The 20108-nt window shown below is 42.1% G+C and overlaps 1 pseudogene across 1 annotated transcript; it reads right to left on the minus strand.

Moving 5' to 3' along the window:
• Window positions 1-10041: 10041 nt before the first annotated feature.
• Window positions 10042-12289, minus strand: LOC116558581 (annotated as a pseudogene). The gene has a single exon (XR_004272082.1). The product of XR_004272082.1 is annotated as a polyadenylate-binding protein 1 pseudogene (transcript).
• Between the last annotated feature and the right edge of the window lie 7819 nt (window positions 12290-20108).

The following is a 20108-nucleotide window of genomic DNA, read 5'->3' on the forward strand; positions in this document are numbered from 1 at the left end:
CTTGCTTTTTAATGTTTCCATTATAGAATGAAGGGAACTAAACCTTTCCCTCTGGGCTCCCCATGATTAGATTGTAATTAGATGTCACCATTAGCCCACAAAGTCTTCTCTGAAGGAAAGAAAAAAATAGGCCAGAACATTTCCCTTCCTGTGCAATGCCCAACAGTTTGCTCTCTTTTTAGTGGTTACCCACTTGCGTCGCAGAGGCTCAGTGGCAGGTACAGGACAGTCCCTCTCTCATCTGCCCCCAAAGACCCCATGAGTGGAGCCAGTCCTGAGCCCTGGGCCATTTGGATCACTGTAGGCAGAAGACAGGAGCAGAGCAGAAAATAGTCAGGATTTTGGGTACTCCTGTTTCAAGAAGTAAAGGGAGGTTCAAACCTTTTGTCTGATCTGTGCATTTGTGTGTCTCTTAATGTCTATTTACTTGCAATTAAAAAGAAATCGAAGTCCAGTCTGGCTCAGAGTGGAAAGGTGGCCCTAAGTGTGCCAGATCCTGAAATACTCAAATTAAGGCATGAGAGGTTCTTGCTAAAATAAAGGTGTCATTATGGGCTGGGCGCGATGGTGCATGACTGTAGTCCCAGCACTTTGGGAGGCTGAGGCAGGTGGATCACCTGAGGTCAAGAGTTAGCGACCAGCCTGAGTAACATGGTGAAACCCGATCGCTACTAAATACAAAAAAAAATTAGCTGGCCATGGTGTTGCATGCCTGTAATCCAAGTTATTTGGGAGACTGAGGCAGGAGAATTGCTTGTCCCTAAAAGGCGGAGGTTTCAGTGAGCTGAGATTGCACTATTGCACTCCAGCCTAGGCAACAAGAGTGAAACTCCGTCTCAAAAAAAAGAAAAAAATGGGTGTCATTACATGGGAGCAAGATACTAAGCCATAACGGCTATTTATAGGTATTAGGGCTTAGCTGTAATTCATTTATCATAGTGCAAATTCTTCTAGGTGAGGATGGATGAGGGGCAGCATCCTTTGCCTGAAGAGCAGCTGGGGGTAGACTCTTGGCTTGGTGTTTGCCAGGCACTGGCAGTGCCACTGCTTCGACCCACAGAGAAGACATGTACACGGGACTGGAGGAGGCGCTGTCAGCCTTCTCATCCTGCAAGGGCTTAGGTTGGCCTGTCTAGAAGTCATTTTGTCTAAAATAAATTAAAGGAAATAATGTACATGTAACTCTTTGGAAATTGAGATAAGACAGTATAGATAAATCTATAACAACATAAAAGGGAGATTCTGATATAGACACACACCCAAACATTGGAAATTTGATTTAGACAGAATTAAAATTTTATTCTCTCTCACAAATGTGATGTTTTAAAAATGTGGGCTTAGGATGACAGTGCATACTTGAGAAACTTATATAAGGAGACAAAGAGGTGCTTATTCTAATAAGATCTAAGACGAGGGCAGTCAGAAAAACCATCTGTCTGCTTGGCGTTTTTCTTGAGAGGCAACATTGTTGATCCTGTGTTTGGTTTTGGGTCTTTGGTTTGTCTGGCTTGCTCTTATACCAGAAGAATTGGTGACAGTGTATCTTAGCTATTGATTGCTGTGCAATCCTGACAGTCAAACAGAGCTGCCTGCAAACTTGGAGCTGGAGGGTCGAGAAGACAAAAGAGGAATTTTCTTTTTTCACTTACAACATTGCCAAATTTTCCCATTTTCTTAGAATTGAATCTATTACTTAGAGAGAAAATGAAGAGATTTTTAAGAGAAGCAAGATGGGGAATAAAAGGAGTAGGAGTTGGGGGAATTTGAATGGGGATCTATAATTTTAAAAAATTATTTATTTATTTATTTATTTATTCATTCATTTATTCTTTTTGAGACCGAGTATCTTCAAGGAGCTTACAGTCAAGTGCAGGAGATAATCTATGAACAAGGAAACCAATTCAAATAAGCTTTATAGGGTTCTGTGATGGAGAATTAGGAAGCCTTAGATAGGATAGTTGCTGAAGGCCTTTGGGAGGAAATGACATTTGAGCTGAGACCAGAGCATGGAGTGATGACTGGGTGGGGGCTCAGTGGATGGTGGCATCTGAGGCAGAGGGAATGGTGTACACAAAAGCTGAGATGTTGAAAACACTTCACAAATAGATGAAGGTCTACATTTGACTAGGGTCTTGCTTTTGGCATTAACCAAGAAACAGGACTTCAAGAACACTAAAACCTTAGTGACAAATAGAAACCTTTCCGACTTCCGGGAAATTCAGCTAGCTCATCAGAAAATTCAGGTGCCAGGCCAGGTGCGGTGGCTCACGTCTGTAATCCCAGCACTTTGGGAGGCAGAGGCTGGTGGACAGCTTGAGCCCAGGAGTTTGAGACCAGCCTGGGCAACATGGTGAGATCCTGTCTCTACAAAAAATACAAAAATTAGCTGGGCATGGTGGTGCACATCTGTAGTCTCAGCTACTCAGGAGGCTAAGGTGGGAGGATCACTTGAGGCTGGGAGGTCGAGGGTATAGTGAGCCATAATTGCACCTCTGCACTCCAGCCTGGGTGTCAGCATGCCACTGCACTCAGCCGTCTTTGGATGATTTTTACTTATTTCTAAAATACAGTAGAGTTTAGCATCGATTCACTTTCTATTTTTCTTTTGCTTTTGACAAACGTAAGAAGTGAAAAATATTTTTTACCAAAAAATGTATAAAAGGAATGGCTTTCCATTCTTTGAATTCATTATGAATCAATTGTATGACAACCCTGTAATAGGATAACTTAATAGTCTGTCAACTGACAACCAACTTTAACCCCCAGTCAATAGAGTATCTATGTTCTCAACTCTGGCACTGGTACTTCCAGTTGCCTACTTTTTTGGCAGAGGTTTTTACACTGGTGGCCCAGGCACTGGAAGAAGATTCTGGATGGAGGGCAGTGCACCTTTGGCTGAAAGGTGACTGTGAAAAGCTCAGTGGTAAAGGTGAGCCTGAGCTTCCAGCACTGGCATGTGCTTTAGGCAAATGACTTTAGACAAGAGTGTATGTGGAAACTGAGAATCTGAAAATTGATTTCCTTAAAATTCTCTGTGATGACAACCACTGAGGTTCTTGTGGCCCAGCGTGAAGACCGCTGTCCAGAAAAGCTTCTGCTCATGAGTATCATGGTCAAGAACATTCTCAGCATCCCTGTTTGTACCAGCCCCAGACTAGAAACAAGCCAAATACCCCTTGTCAGGAGAGAGCAAAAATACATTTTAATCTTTTCACATAATGCAATTAAATACTGCAGTGAAAACAAATTAACGGCTGGGTGTGGGGGCTCATGTCTGTAATCTCAGCACTTTGGGAGGTCGAGGCAGGTGGATCACCTGAGGTCAGGAGTTCAAGACCAGCCTGGCCAATATGGTGAAACCCCGTCTCTACAAAAATACAAAAATTAGCCAGGTATGGTGGTGTCTGCCTGTAATCCAAGCTACTTGGGAGGCTGAAACAGGAGAATCGCTTGAACCTGGGAGGTGGAGGTTGCAGTGAGCTGAGATCACACCATTGCACTCCAGCCTGGGTGACAGAATGAGAGACTCTGTCTCCAAAAAAAGAAAAGAAAAGAAAAACAAACCAACTGTATACAATGATATGGTAACTCAACAAGATGAATCTTGGAAACATGATGTTGAGAAAAAACAAACAAAAAAAAACCAACTAACAAATCCCCCCCCAAAAAAAACAACAACCAACCACGCAAGTTACAAAAGACTATGACCTGACCTTCTCTGACCTTCATAGTATTTCCTGAAACCATCCTTAGAAAGCTCAAAAACATGGCCAATCGTGGTGGCTCACGCCCGTAATTCTAGCACTTTGGGAGGCCAAGGTGGGCAGATCTATCATAAAATACAAAATCTATGATAAAATACAAAAAATTAACCAGGTATGATGGTGCATACCTGTCATCCCAGCTACTTGGGAGGCTGAGGCAGGAGAATCGCTTGAACCCTGGAGGTGGGCATTGCAGTGAGTTGCGATTGTCCACCTGGACAGCAGAGCAATACTCTGTCTCCAACCACCCCCCGCAAAAAACAAAAAACAAAAAACAAAAAGAAAGCTCCAAAAATGTGAAATCAACAATATGTGCTTAGGCATTCATACATCAAAAAAAATTATTTTTTGAGATGGAGTTTCTCTCTTGTTTCCCAGGCTGGAATGCAATGGTGCAATCTCGGCTCGCTGAAACCTCCGCCTCGTGGGTTGAAGCGATTCTTTTGTCTCAGCCTCCCAAGTAGCTGGGATTAAAGGCACCTGCCACCACACCTGGCTAATTTTTTGTATTTAGTAGAGACGGGGTTTCACCATGTCGATCAGGCTGGTCTCGAACTCCTGACCTCAGGTGATCCACCCACATTGGCTTCCCAAAGTACTGGGACTATAGGCATGAGCCACCTTGCCCAGCCTAAAAAAAATTTTTTTAAGACAGCAAAATGATAAAATTCAGAATAGTGCTTACTTCTGAAAAGGGGACGCAAGTATCAGAAAAAGGAGAAACATACTGGCAGATGCAGTCTATGGTGTCCCGAAATATGCTACTCTGGCCTACGGATTACCTTGAGGTAGAGGCTCTTGGAAAAAGCAGGTGCTTGGAGGACACTCTCACCTCCCCTTTTTTTCCTGAAAGGAGATAAAAATCTCATATGAAAGATGCCCTCCTTACATCAGGAGGAAGGAAACATCACCAAGAGATGGGGAGTCTAGGCCAAGAGAAATCTACACAAACATGATGTTAAAGTAACCATCATCTTCCTTTTGTCTTCTCACATATGGTAGGTACTTTTCCACAATTGTCTCTCTTTGTTCGATCAAGAATGTAAGCACTTAGGTTTTGCTACTCCTTTGGGTTTTTATTTTTCTATGGGGATTCCCAAGTATGTATAAAAATCCATATGCATTTCTCCTGTAAATCTATGTCAATTCAATTCTAAGGTCCAGCCAGAAACAGTAAGAGGATGAAAATAAAGTTTTGCCTTCCCTATGCAAAAATTATTCATGGGGCGATTGGTTTGCAGATGATAATTATAGTTTCATGGATTGTAATTTAAATATATGTTACATATGTACTTACCTATATATGACCTGTATTTATCTTTGAATACAAATGAAGAAAATTCAAAAAAAGCAAAAGGAGAATACATGAAGTTAGACTTGATTTAAAAAGAGAAAGAAGTACAAAGGAGTAGATTTGACTTAATTTTCCTGTTTCTTTGTTCTCTAAGGCAAGAGTAAGTTAGGTTGATACATTCTTATCCCTTTATCTTTGTCATTTGTTTACTTATTTTGAGACAGTCTCACTCTGTCACCTAAGCTGGAGTGCAATGGTGCCATCTTGGCTCACTGCAACCTCCACCTCCCGGATTCAAGCGATTCTCCTGCCTTAGCCTCCTGAATAGCTGGGATTATAGGCTCCCGCCATCAAGCCCAGCTAATTTTTGTATTTTTAGTAGAGTTGGGGTTTTGCCATGTTGGCCAGGCTGGTCTCGAACTCCTGACCTCAGGTGATCCACCCGCCTTGGCCTCCCGAAGTGCTGGGATTACTTATAGGCATGAGCCACCATGCCTGGCCTAGTAACTTTTTTAATAGACGCTGTAGAAAACTAGGACAGGATTGATTTATAGGTTTAGTTTATTCATTTTCATTGCTATGTAGAATTCCACTGTATGTGTTCTTTGCCTATTACTTCTCAAAACTGTATTTGGGAGATTTAATCATGCTGCATGTGCCAGAGTTGTCCACAGTTTTATTAGTTTTCTGCTGAATGACTATACAACATTTTATTTCTCTATACTTATGTTGATGGACATTATGTTATTTCCATTTTTTTGTTATAAGCAATGTTATGAAAATTTTTGAATTTGTTTTCTTATGTACATGTGCAAGAATTTCTCATGGGGCTGGGCACAGTGGCTCACACCTGCAATCCCAGCACTTTGAGAGGCCAAGATGGGAGTATCACTTGAGCCCAGGAGTTCAAGGCCAGCCTGGGAAACATAGCGAGATCTCATCTCCACAAAAAATTAAAAAACTAACTGGGCATAGTGGCATGCGCCAGTAGTCTTAGCTATTCAGGAGCTTGAAGTGGAAAGATCACTTGAGCTCAGGAGGTCAACGCTGCAGTGGGTCTTGATCGTTCCACTGTACTCCAGCCTGGGCAACAGCACAAGACCCTGCCTCAAAAGAAACAAAAATATTTTCTTAATAGAGCAATGGGTTGATAACCCACTGGGATAATGAATCTAATGTGCAGCCAGGTTTTTAACTGAAGGGGAGTGGAATTGCTGGATTGTAGGAAGTATGCATCATTCACTTTATTATATGGACTAAATTGCTCTCCAAAGTGGTTCTAATAATTTAACCTCCTCTGGTAATACATAAAACTGTCCCTTTTCCTACAAATTCAAATTTGACTTTAAAATGTTTGCCAGTGTGATGAGTATAAAATGGCCTCTCCTTTTTATTCTAACGTGAATTTCCCTGATTACTAGAAAGGATGAATATGTTTACGTATGTTTATTGGCCATCTGCCTCTCCTGTTCCTTGAATTGTCTGGATAATGCAGAACAACATGAGACCCAACATGCAGGACAACACCAATATGAAAATGTACTGTACCCCCACAGGCCTTGATGGTTATTTAAATAGTATTTATTAAATTTAAGTAACTTTAAGTGAAATTTACATGAGGAACTCATGAATGTAGTATTTAATAAAATGTATCATGAATATATCACTTAATAAAATCTAAGTAGTAAACTTGTCTTTTCATATCAAGAAGAATTTAAAGTTATTGAAGCTCTGAGAAATTTTAACATGGCTCTTTTGACAAACACGTCCTACTTTTTCTATTTATTTATTTATTTATTTAAGATGGAGTCTCACTCTGTTGCCAGACTGGAGTGCAGTGGCGTGATCTCGGCTCACTGCAAACTCTGCCTCCTGGGTTCAAGAGATTCTTCTGTGTCAGCCTTCTGAATAGCTAGGATTACAGGTGCCCGCCACCATGCCTGGCTAAGTTGCATATTTTTAGTAGAGATGGAGTTTCACTACGTTGGCCAGGCTGGTCTCGAATTCCTGACATCAAGTGATCCTCCTGCCTTGGCCTTCCAAAGTGCTGGGATTGCAGGCGTGAGCCACTGCATATGGCCAACATGTCCTACTTTTTATGTTTCTGATTTAGCAATCAAAGTCAAGAACATGAACCCATTTTTCATTAAACAATGAACATATTTTAGATTCTAACCAGTTCATTTAAGAAGAATGAAAAGTGACAGGGCACAGTGGCTCACACCTGTAATCCCAGCACTTTGGGAGGCCGAGGTGGGTGGATCACCTGAAGTCAGGAGTTTGAGACCAGCCTGGCCAACATGGTGAAACCCTGTCTCTATTAAAAAAAGGAAAAAAGAAGAAGAAGAACGAAAATCTTCTAGCAACAAGGATATCATCCTGATAATGATTGAATGTTTAAAAGTATTTAATTCTTAGGTTAGAGGAAAGGACTTAGAAAATCACAGGTGGGTGGGTGTTCTGCTCAGTGCTTCTAAAGCTGCAGTGTGCGAGACAACCGCTCACTCCAAAGATCTGTTCACCCAAATGCTGATACTCTCCTTTCCCAGTTCCCTACTGTCCTCTGGCTCTTAAGTTGAGAAATATCAGAAGCAAAAAGTCAGAAATGATGCTATCTGTGATTTCACTGCTCCCTCTTTTGGACACAGACTGCACTTGCACGATGAGAGTCATCCACTTTCCATGGCATAATATAAGACTTCCGTTTCTGTATTTTGACTTTGTAATCAAAACTATCGAATGATATTTAGTATAGAATGACTTCGAATGAATATTTTTATGTATCTATATATTTAATCTAGACATACTATCTGCCATAGGTATATAAATATAGATAGGTAGATAGATGATAGAGATATGACTAGAGATTTAGATAGATACAGGTGATAGGCTTGTTTTTCTTCTCTGTTTTTTCTAAGTCTTTATGACATGGATCTTCCCTCCACAAAGTATTTTAAAATATTGTTATCAATTGGCAACTTACCCTTGACTTCATGTCTTTTTCTTAAATTCTGTTTCATACTTTTTAATCATAATATTTTTTAGTTTTCTGATGTGATATTTTTCCCCGAAAGGGAAATTGGCTTAGCACAAATCACTAACTTTATTTTATTATTATTATTGAGACAGACTTTTGCTCTGTAGCCCAGGCTGGAGTGCAGTGGCACAATCTTGGCTCACTGCAACCTCCACCTCCCCAGTTCAAGCGATTCTCCTGGCTCAGCCTCCTGGGTAGCTGGTATTACAGGCACGTGACACCACTCTCAGCTAATTTTTTGTATTTTTATTAGAAACAGGGTTTCGCCATGTTGGTCAGGCTGGTCTTGAACTCCTGACCTCAAATGATCTGCCTGCCTTGGCCTCCCGAAGTGCTGGGATTACAGGTGTGAGCCACTATTTTTGAGACAAGCTCTCGCTGTTTCAAAAGGCTGGAGTGTGGTGGTGCAATCACCACTCACTGCAGCCTTAACCTCTTGGGCTCAAGTGATCCTCCCACCTCAGCCTCCTGAGTACCTGGGACTGCAGGCGTGCACCACTATGCCCGGCTAATTTTTGTATTTTTCATTGAGATGGGGTTTCTCCATGTTGCCCAGGCTGGTCTCAGAATTCCTGAGACCAAGTGATCCACCCACCGTGACCTCCCAGGGTGTTGTGATTACAGGTGTGAGCCACCACGCCCGGCACCAACTTCATTATACCAGCCTGTATTTTCCTTTCCTTTCTATTCTTCCCTCTTTCCCTTTCTTCCTTTCCTCCTTTCTCCCCTTTTTGTAATCTTTTGTAACTACTGAAATGATCACAAATGATCACGTGTTCCTTGCTATAGTGCAAGGTATATTGGGATAACAGAATCTATGCGGTAGCTAATAGCCATATATAAGTCAGAGGGTCCCTCTATTACTTTTGTTATTCATTAAGTTGAGCGAAGGTTTTGTTGGCTTTACAATTAATTAGTTGATACATGCATATGATGCAAATTAATGCAGTATCAAATGTATACAGTGGGGGGAAAAGTCTGCTTTACTCATCAGCTTCCTGCCTAAGGGACAATCTCTGTTGCCTGTTCCTTAACACATGTATTTTAAAAGCGAAATCCTCTGCAGATGGTTAACAAAATGGAGTGGAATTTCAGGGTGATATTATGTTCCTCATTTAATGCAAAGAAAAAAGCATATGCACTAAAATACCCTTCTGGCATTTTCTTTTTCCTTCTTTTTTGAGATGGAGTCTTGCTCTGTCACCCAGGCTGGAGTGCAGTGACATGATCTCAGCTCACTGCAACCTCCGCCTCCTGTGTTCAACTGATTATCTTGCCTCAGTCTCCCAAATAGCTGGGATTACGGGCGTGTGCCACTGTATCCAGCTAAATTTTGTATTTTTATTTATCATTCTTTTCACTGTTTAAGGAATTTTTATTACAGCAAGAATTTTATAACCCAAATTACATTTCCTTGCTCAGTTATCAATTGTTACTTAAAACAGAATACACCATGGAATATTATGCAGCCATCAAAAAAGACGAGTTTGTGTCCTTTTAAGGACATGGATGATGGAAACCATCATTCTCAGCAAACTGACACAAGAACAGAAAATCAAACACCGCATGTTCTCACTCATAGGCAGGTGTTGAATAAAGAGAACACATGGACACAGGGAGCGGAACATCACACACTGGGGTCTGTTGGGGGGGAAATAGGGGAGGGACAGTGGGGGGTGGGGAGTTGGGGAGAGATAGCATGGGGAGAAATGCCAGATATCGGTAAAGGGGAGGAAGGCAGCAAATCACGCTGCCGTGTGTGTACCTATGGAACAATCTTGCATGTTCTTCACATGTACCCCAAAACCTAAAATGCAATTAAAAAAAAATTGCACAATTAAAGGAAAGAATGCTTTAAATTTTTGTACTTTACTGAAAATTCTTTTCCCCAGGGTCTATAAAACATTAATTTGTTTTTATATTTTACTATTTTGTGTGTGTGTGTGTGTTTAAATCAATAAGTAATCTAGGACTAGCATTGTGTTTGCTAGACCTGATATTTGCTAGGTACATAAGGTTCAAAGTTTCCTTTATTTATTTGCAATTTTTTCCATAATATTTACATTTTTTAATGTTTAGATATTTTTCTTCAGTGAAGCACAAGTCTCTTTTCATGGTCCCTGATCAATTTTAAACAGTTCGAACAGTGGTGGCACTGTTAACTGCGTTCTGGGCAGTCTCTTTAGCTTGGTGGGCTTGTAGTACAGCTAGAGCTTCATCAACCTTAAACAGAGTGACTCTGGAGACTCGAACATAGGAAGAAGTTCTGAACATCAGTCTCTGACAACATGCCAGTGATTTTACCAGCAAGAGTAGGGTGTATGGCTTGAACAAGAGGAAACAGCCGTTCACCCAACATTTGCTTTTGCTCTTGAGGGGGGGCAAATGCCAACATGGAAGCAATCAAAGGTTCCTGACCTTGTACATGAACAGCAGGCTGCTGCATTGTAAACTGTAGCTGTGCATGAAGATGTTGCTGAGGATTGCGAACTCCAGAATTAGCTGCAGCAGCTGCAGCTGCAGCTGCAGGACATGGACCCATTGTCCGTGTTGATGTGTTAGCAACATACTGTGCTGACATGACTTGTGGAACCTGTGAAGAAGCTGGTCTCATAGTACTACATGGTGGTCTAGAAGCAGCTGGGCCGATAGCACCTGGCATATTTTGGAATGGATGAGGTCTGGCACCCTGAGCATTCCAGTGTGGACTTGGTCTTAGTTGAGCAATTTGGCTAGGAGGAGAGTATGCAGCATGGTTCTGAGTCTGTGGGATAGCGGCCATGAAGTAACCTGAAAGTGGTGCTGGCTGGTAGGGGTTGATTACAGGGTTGGGCACAGCTTGTACACTTGCCATTCTCTGCATATACTGGTTAGTGAGGTGAGCCTGGCGCAATCCTTTGCGCTGAGCTAAAGTTACATACAATGGCTTCGTGGCCACAATTCTACCGTTCATTTCTGTAACTGCTTTAGTGGCTGCTTCTGGTGAGGAGAAACAAACAAAACCAACCCCTTTGCTGAGACCACTCTCCATCATAACCTTTGCACTAGTAATTGTACCAAATGGAGAAAACACTTTCTGGAGATGTTCATCATCAATACCATCATCAAGATTTTCCACATAAAGATTAACACCGTGGTATCTAGTGATCTTATCTTGCTTCACCTGTTCAAATTTGCACTTAAGTTCCATCTGCCGTTCCACTTTTTTCTGAGCTCGACCAACGTAAATTTGTTTTCCATTGAGGTCCTTTCCATTCATCTCATCCACAGCTTTCTGTGCATCCTCATGCCTTTCAAAGCTTACAAATCCAATTCCTTTGGATTTTCCACTTTCATCAGTCATTACTTTCACACTTAAGGGAGGCCCAAACTTGCCAAAGAGTTCCTTAAGGCGCTCATCATCCATGTCTTCTCCAAAATTCTTGATGTAAACATTGGTGAACTTTTTTGCCACAGCTCCAAGTTCAGCTTCTCGTTCTTTAAGAGACTTAAATCTTCCAATACATACTTTGCGATCATTTAGGAGGATTCCATTCATTTTTTCAATGGCTCTTTCAGCTGCTTCCTGTGCCTCAAAGTGTACAAATCCATAGTCCTTGGAACAATTTTCATCACAAACCACCTTACATGAAAGGATGTTACCAAAAGCAGAAAATGTATCATACAGTGCTTTATTATCAATGGATCTGTCCAGATTTTTAATGAATATGAAGCCCTCTCCACTTTTTCGAAGCGATGGATCATGCTGAGACCACAGGATACGTACTGGCTTGCCCTTTATAACATCAAAATTCATGGTGTTCACAGCACGCTCCGCGTCCGCCTGCTGCTGGAAGTTCACATACGCGTAGCCCAAGGAGTGGCAAGTGATCATGTCCCTGCAGACCCGGATGGAGAGGATGGGCCCGGCGGGGCTAAACTTCTCGTAGAGCATCGCCTCGGTCACGTCGGGGTGGAGGTCTCCCACGTAAAGCGAGGCCATGGGGTAGTGGGGGGACGCTGGAGCTCCACTCGGCACAGTTGGCCGCAGGGCCACAGGCCACGACCTTCCCGTCAGAGGAGGACAGCGAGTGCCAGGGCTGGAACCAGCGGATAGTGGAGTTGCGGCAAGCGCAAGCTCAGAGGGACAAAAATCAACCGGAATCGAAGGCTGCTCAACCGCCACAGAACGGTGTAGATCCGCTGCTGCTGGCTTCCGGCTTCCGGATCCCAGCTCCCGGCTTCCGGCTTCCGGCTCCCGGTTTCCGGTTTCCAGCTTCCAACTTCCAGTTCCCGGCGGGGAGCGAGGATGGAGGTGTTGGCTCCAGGTATCGGGAAGCACTCGGTCTCTTGAGTTCCTTCTTGGAGCTGCTTCGGGGTCGCGGGCGGCCGGGTCGGCCTCAGCCCCTTCACCGGGTTATTTTATAAAAGAGGAAGAGAAAAAATTCTCTGGCGTAGGAGACGCGGAGTTTTGCAAATTTTTTTTTGGCGGGCAGAGGTTTGAAAAGATTTTTTAAAAGACGTTTTTGGATTTTAAAAATAATAAATGTGTTTTCCGAGCCCAGAGCACACACTCCGCACTCTCAGCACTAACCGCGGGAGAGAAGGGGCTAATTTTTGTATTTTTAGTATGGACGGGGTTTCGCCTTATTGGCCAGGCTGGTCTGGAACTCCTGACCTTAGGTGATCCGCTCCGCCTGCTGGGATTACAGGTGTGAGCCACCACACCCACCTTTTCTCTTCTTTTTTCCGTTTTCTTTCTTCCTTTCCTTTCGGCTCTTTCTTCCTTTCCTTTCGGTTCTTTCTTTCCTTTCTCTCCCGTCCCCCGTCCCCCGTCTCCCTTTCCCCCTTCCCCCTTCCCCATTCCCCTTCCTCTTCCTCCTTTCCCTTCCTTTTTCAGAAACAGGGTCTTGCTTTGTTATCCCGGCTAGAGTGCAATGGGATGATCATAACTGACTGCAGCCTCCATCTCCTGGGCTCTGGCCATCCTTCCACCTCAGTGTGCCATGCAGCTAGGACTACAGAACTGTGCCACCACACCCAGCTAATTCTTCCTTTTTTTTTTTTTTTTTTGTAGCCACAGGGTCTTGCTATGTTGCTGCAGCTGGTCTGGTTAACTCCTGGCCTCAAACCGTCCTCCCACCTCAGCTTCTCAAAATGATGGGATTACATGTGTGAGCCACCATGCTTGGCCTTTGGCATTTTCTACTAATCCTTTCTGCACACACTTTGAGTGGTTCTCCAGGTGAGTAGATCTCCAACATCAGCGTCTCAGCATCACCTGGGAACTTGCTAGACCTGCAGTTCTTAGGAGTGCCCCAGACCTATTGAATCAGAAACTCTGGGGGTGGGGCCCAACTATCTATGTGGATTTTAGTTTGTTTGTTTTTGAGACAGGGACTCTTCTCTGTTTCCCAGGCTAGACTGCAGTGGTATGATCAAAGACCACTGCAGCCTCAAACGCCTGGGCTCAAGTGATCTTCTTGCCTTAGCTAGGATTATAGGTGCACGACTACGTCCAGCTAATTTAAAAATATTTTTGTAGAGACAAGGCCTTGTTTTGTTGCCCAGACTGGTCTCAAACTCCTGGCCTCAAATGATCCTTTCATCTCGGCTTCCAAAAGCCCTGTGATTACAGGCAGTGAGCCACTGTGCCTGACCTGTCTGTGTTTTACCAAGCTCTTCCGGTGACTCTGATGCTTGCTAAAGTTGGAAAATTGTTGTATTGGAATACTAATACTTAAGCCCTGTCCCAGACAAATGAATAGAATCTCAAATGTGGAGTAACTAAAAAATTTCCTCAGGTGGCCGTAATGGGTAGCTAGCTTTAAGAATCTGGGCTGGTCTAACTAAAATGCATCCCCAGTTTTGTTTCTTCTCAAGGTTTTCTGATTCTCTGCCTTTTCATGCTGTTTGATCTACCTTGGGTGCCCAACTTTCATTCCCACTAACAGGTAAGAAAGCTGAGATTCAAAGAGATGAAGTTACTTGTTCCAGAAAAGAATCTGGATGTTGGCAGAGCTAGTTCTCAAAACCAGTGGGTTTTCAATCCCTGATCAGTGCACTTTCTGTTTTCCCATGCTGCCACTTTTCGTGATTTGTGTGCAAATAAGCATCTTCAAATAAGCTCTAAGTATCTTCAGTGATTTATAAATGTCACTTAGTAGATGAGGTCCAAATGTAGGGGAATGAAGAATGAATGAATGAATGAGTACAGAACCTCTGCTGCTTCAAGTAAGTGTTCAGCCATTTACCACAGATGGGCAGAGCTGCATCAGCAACATGCTGACCATACTGCAAGTCAGTCATTGAGCATTAAACTTACAGAAGGCCAGGCATTTTGGCTCATGCTTGTAATCCCAGCACTTTGGGAAGTCAAGGCAGGAGGATTGCTTGAGCCCAGGAGTTTGAGCCCAGTCTAGGCAACATGGTAAAACCCCATCTCTACAAAACAAACAAACAAAAAAACCAAAAAGTTATCTGGGCATGATTGCATGGGCCTGTAGTCCCAGCTATCTGGGAGACTGAGGTAGAAGGATTACTTGAGTCTGTGAGGTGGAGACTGCAGTGAGCTGTGATCATGCTACCGAACTCCAGTCTGGGTGACAGAGTGGGACCATGTCTCAAATAAATAAGCAAGCAAGCAAACACACACATGAAAAACCAAGGCTATGGAGTATCCAGAAAAGATGGTGTTCATGGTCTCAAGGGATAACTACAACATCCAGCATTAGCACTTTTGTGAATGGACTTTAATACTATGGTGCTTCTAAGAGACTCTCATAATTAACTGTTGGTGGTGGTATTGATTGATTGATTGATTGAGACCGAGTCTCACTCTGTTACCCAGACTGGAGTGCAGTGGTGTGATCTCAGTTCACTGCAACCTCTGCTTCCCGGGTTTAAGTGATTCTCGTGTCTCAGTCTCCTGAGTAGCTGTGACTACAGGCGTGAGCCACCATGTCTAGCTAGTTTTTGTATTTTTAATTGAGATGGGGTTTCACCATGTTGACTAGGCTGGTCTTGAACTTCTGACCTCGGGTGATCTGCCTGCTTCGGTCTCCCAAAGTGCTAGGATTACAGGCATGAGCCACCGCACCTAGCCGGTGTTATCAATTTAGTTTACGCTGTCCTGGGGTTTGCTGCCAATTGCTTCCATTTTCTATCTGTAAAATAAAACAACTGGTACTGTTTCTATCTCACAGATAAAAAAATTTTTTTTGTCTTTTTAGACAGGATTTCACTCTTGTCATCCAGGCTGGAGTGCAGTGGCACGATCACAGCTTCCTGCATCCTCGACTTTCTGGGCTCAAGCAATCCTCCTACTTCAGTCTCTTGAGTAGCTGGGACCACAAGTGTGAGCCCACCCCCAACTAATTTTTGTAGAGATGGGTTTTCACCATGTTGTCCAGGCTGGTCTTGGACTCTGGTTTCAAATGATTCTTCTGTATTGGCTTCCCAAAGTGCTGGGATTGCAGGCATGAGCTACCACATGTGGCCTACACACACAGTTGGAATGAAAGAAAACTCCTCTGAACATGAGTGTGGATGCTTCAGCAGAAATATGCAGTGCAACTAACTCTGAGGTAATGGTTGTATTTTTACTACAAATCAAATATTCAGCTGTAAAATTACCCCTTTTTACTGCATAAAACCAAACATTTGGCTCAGAGGTTTTTTCTTCTTCTTTTTATTTGTTTTTGAGGCAGGTTCTTGCTCTGTCATCCAGGCTAGAGTGCAGTGGTGGATGGCTTCCTGTAGCCTCTACCTCCTGAGCTCAAACAATCCCCCCACTTAGCCTCCTGAGTAGCTCGGACTACAGGTGTATGCCACCATGGCTGACTAATTTTTAATTTTTTGTAGAGACTGGGTCTCACTGTATTGTCCTTGTTGGTATCGAATTCCTGGGCTCATGCAGTCCCCTCTATCTTGGCCTTCCAAAGTGCCGGGACTACAGGCATGAGCCACAGCACCCAGCCGCAGAGTTTTCAGACCAGTCCAAAATTTGCTCCTTTTTTGAAATTTGCATCACTGATTTCACTTAAAAAATTACATTTCAAGACTTGAGTTGTAGGACGAAGTTGGATATCGCAATTGAGAACAAGCTCTGGAGCCTAACATTCTGAGTTTGAATTCACGCTCTTCAGTATAATAGTGATGAATGCTTGGGCACAATGTGTAGATCTGTCAAGTATTGAGAGACCTGCTGATTACTAATGAGATGTATGGGCCATTTATCTTTTTCTTCTGGGCTGTTGCTACTTATTTCTTTTGCTTATTTTTCTATTAGATATTTTTCTTTTTGAATCACAGCTATTCATATATTCTGAATTCCAATTCTTTGCCAGTTGTATTTGCTATATATATCTTCTGTTTGTGGTTAATCTATTCCCTCTCTGAATGGTACCTTTTGATACTGTCAAATGTATTAATTTTTCTTTTCTTTTTTTTTTTGTTTGGTAGAGACAGGGTCTTTTTATGTTGCCCAGGCTGGTCTCAAACTCCTGGCCTCAAGCAGTCCTCCCACCTTAGCCTTCCAAAGTTCTGGGATTACAGGCGTGAGCAACTGTGGCCCCTCCTCTTCCAGCTTCTTTTTGTGTGTGAAATTTATCAACTTTGCCTTATGACTTCTGCCCATTGTGTCTTTTAAAGGAAATCTTTTGGCTAGGGGCAGTGTCTCATGCCTGTAATCCCAGCACTTTGGGAGGCCAAGGCGGGTGGATCACCTGAGGTAAGAAGTTCAAGACCAACCTGGCCAACATGGTGAAACCCTGTTGCTACTGAAAATACAAATATTAGCCAGGTGTGGTGGTGCACGCCTGTGATCCCAGCTACTCAGGAGACTGAGGCAGGAGAATTGCTTGAACCTGGGTGGTGGAAGTTGCAGTAAGCCGAGATTGTGCTATTATATTCCAGCCGGGGAAACAGAGTAAAAATTCACAAAAAAAAAAAAAAAAAAAAAAAATTTCCCTATCTCAAAGTTATCAAGTTATTTTTCATATATGTATGATATATATAAAATAATGTATAAACATTAATTTATGAATATGAATATATGAAATTATATATTCCTATGAGGATATAATTTCTGTAATATAAATTTTTTCATATTGTATGAATAGTCATATATATATATATGTGTGTGTGTATATATATGAGACAAGATCTAATTTTGTAGCCCAGACTTGAGTGCCTTGATGCAATCATAAGTCACTGCAGCCTCGAAGTTTTGGGCTCAAGCAATCCTCTACAGACCTTAATGCAGTGTTTTAGGCTGGGTGCAGTGGGTCACCTGTAATCCCAGCACTTTGGGAGGCTGAGGTGAGTAGATCTTTTGAGGTCAGGAGTTCCAGACTGGCCTGATCAACATGGTGTAACCCTGTCTCCACTAAAAATAGAAAAAAAATTAGCCAGGCGTCCCTACACCAGCACTTTGGGAGGCCGAGGATCTTTTGAGGTCAGGAGTTCCAGACTGGCCTGATCAACATGGTGTAACCCTGTCTCCACTAAAATAGAAAAATTAGCCAAGCGTGGTGGCATGCACCTGTAATTCCAGCTACTCAGGAGTTTGAGGCAGGAGAATCACTTAAACCTAGGAGGTGGAGTTTCCAGTGAACTGAGATTGTGCCACTGTACTCCAGCCTGGGTGACAGAGACTCCGTATTAAAAAAAAAAAATAGTGTTTTAATTACTGTTTTCATGGTAACAAATGATTAAATATCAATAATTCGTGATGCTTGTGAATACTGATTTTTCATAGACGTTTAAGCTGTCGTTTTACATTTATAAAGGTCTTATGTCAGAAATTGTTGATATGGTAGTAAACTTTATATTTTAGAAGTTCTACTTACTAGTTATGGCTTTAAATCTCAAATTATTTTGTAGATCAAATAATATATCTCATAGGTAAGATTTTTTTATGCAGCACCTGATAGTTTCTTCAATTTGTAATTAATCTCAGTAACATCAAATTGTTTTTGTGGTAGAAATTTACTACCTGAAAAAATATTACTTTATTATTTAAAAATCTGCCTAAATAAAATATAAATTTGAAAAACAGTATAGGATTTCATGAGTTTATTAATATAATTTTTTTTCAGATATGGCCTTGCTCTGTTGCCTAGAGTGAAGTACAGTGGCATGATCATGGCTCACTGCAGCCTCAACCCCCTGGGCTCGAGTGATCATGCCACCTTAGCCTCCCGAGTAGTTGAGACTGCAGGCATGTGCCACCATACTTGGTTAACTTTAGTATTTTTTGTAGAGTTGGGGTTTCACCATGTTGCCCAAGCTGGTTTTGAACTCCTGAGCTCAAGCGATCTGCCTGCCTCGGCCTCTAAAACTGCTGGGATTACAGGCATGAGTCACCATGCTTGACGGATTTCATCAATTTAAATGTTTGAGTGTTAAAGCAAGAGTGCTATTTAAGTTCTTCAGCTTCATTGTTAGAAATAAAAGGGAGAGTTGTTTGATTCATTCTTTTACTCTAGGACAAAACATAGTCTCTGTTGTGAAGTAAGAATTCACTCATGGTATAGAAACAGCTTCCTGGCATCATGTTGATTAAAACATACTTTTAGAATATAATACCTCAAAAATATGTTTGGATGTACTTGTTATGATATAGATTCCATTGCTTTGTTAGAGACTCAAAATTACAGTGGCTTATACACAATAAAGGTGAAAAAAACGTTCAAAGCTCCTTTTCTGCTAGAGTTTTATATTACAGTGGAAGGAGGTAAACTAACAAATAAATATGTTCAGTAACTGAATGAAACAAATTAGCTATTAAAAGTGGTATGGATGACACATTTTTATTCTAGAAGAGAAAAAAGCTTATGTAAAAGTGCCCAAGAGAGCATGTTTACTGAACATATAATGAGGGAAGGCTAGAGCACTTGTTGAGGGGTGGAAGAAGACAAGACTAGAGAAATAAGTTGAGTCAGATTGTGAAGGATCTTGTAATAACAATTTATAAAATGTTAACTTTAGCTAAATGTGGTGGCCTGTGCCTGTAATCCCAGCACTTTGGGAGACTAAAGCAGGTGGATCACTTGAGGTAGGGAGTTTGAGACCAGCCTGGCCAACATGGTAAAAACTCCATCTCCTCTAAAAATACAAAATTAGCCAGGCATGGTGGCACATGCCTGTAATCCCAGCTACTCAGGAAGCTGAAGCAGGAGGACTGCTTGAACCTGGGAGGTGGAGGTTGCAGTGAGTCAAGATTGCACCACTGTACTCCAGCCTGGGCAACAAAGTGAGTCTGTCTCAAAAAGAAAAAAAAAGATTATATTATAGGCAACAAAATGCCACAGATGCCTTTAATTAGGATTGTGACCTGATAGTACTTATATTTTAGGAGTATGTATGTGTGTTTTCTTCTTCTTTTTAAAAGACAGATCTCACTCTGTCACTCAGGCTGGAGTGCAGTGGTGTGAACATTGCTCATTGCTGCTTCAGCCTCTCAAGTATCTGGAAATACAGCTGCATGCCACAGCACTTCACTAATTAAGATTTTTTTTTTTGTAAAGATGGGTCTCACTATGTTACCCAGGCTGGTTTTGATCTCCTGGCCTCAAGTGATCTTCCTGCACTGGCCTTTCAAAACTCCTGGATTACAAGGCACAAGGCACCGAGCCTGACCTATTATTTTATGGCATTTTTCTTTCAATGAACGTGACATTTCAGATTTAAAGTTTGTTGAAATTGGAAATGATTAACTTGCACCCATGAAACTAAGGCACGGCTGAGAATTGAGAGGCAGGGAAGACACACAGTTGTGGTCTAAAAATGAGGGAGAGGTGGTGGGGATGGAAGGAGAGGCCTTATTCTAGGAAGACTTGGGGGGTAAAAGGCACAGAATTTGGTGATTAATTGGAGGAATAGGGAGAAATATGTTAGATTGTAGCTTGGGAAATAACTAGTGAAACCATTTATAGAGATTAAATGAGAGGAAATAGATTTGTGTGTGTGTGTATTTTGGAAGAAGACAATGAATACAGTTTTAGTTAAGTGGTTTAAGTGCCCAAAAGAC

The sequence above is a fragment of the Sapajus apella genome, unplaced genomic scaffold (assembly GCF_009761245.1).
Source record: "Sapajus apella isolate SASKATOON/1434 unplaced genomic scaffold, GSC_monkey_1.0 scaffold2, whole genome shotgun sequence".
Lineage (NCBI taxonomy): Eukaryota > Metazoa > Chordata > Mammalia > Primates > Cebidae > Sapajus > Sapajus apella.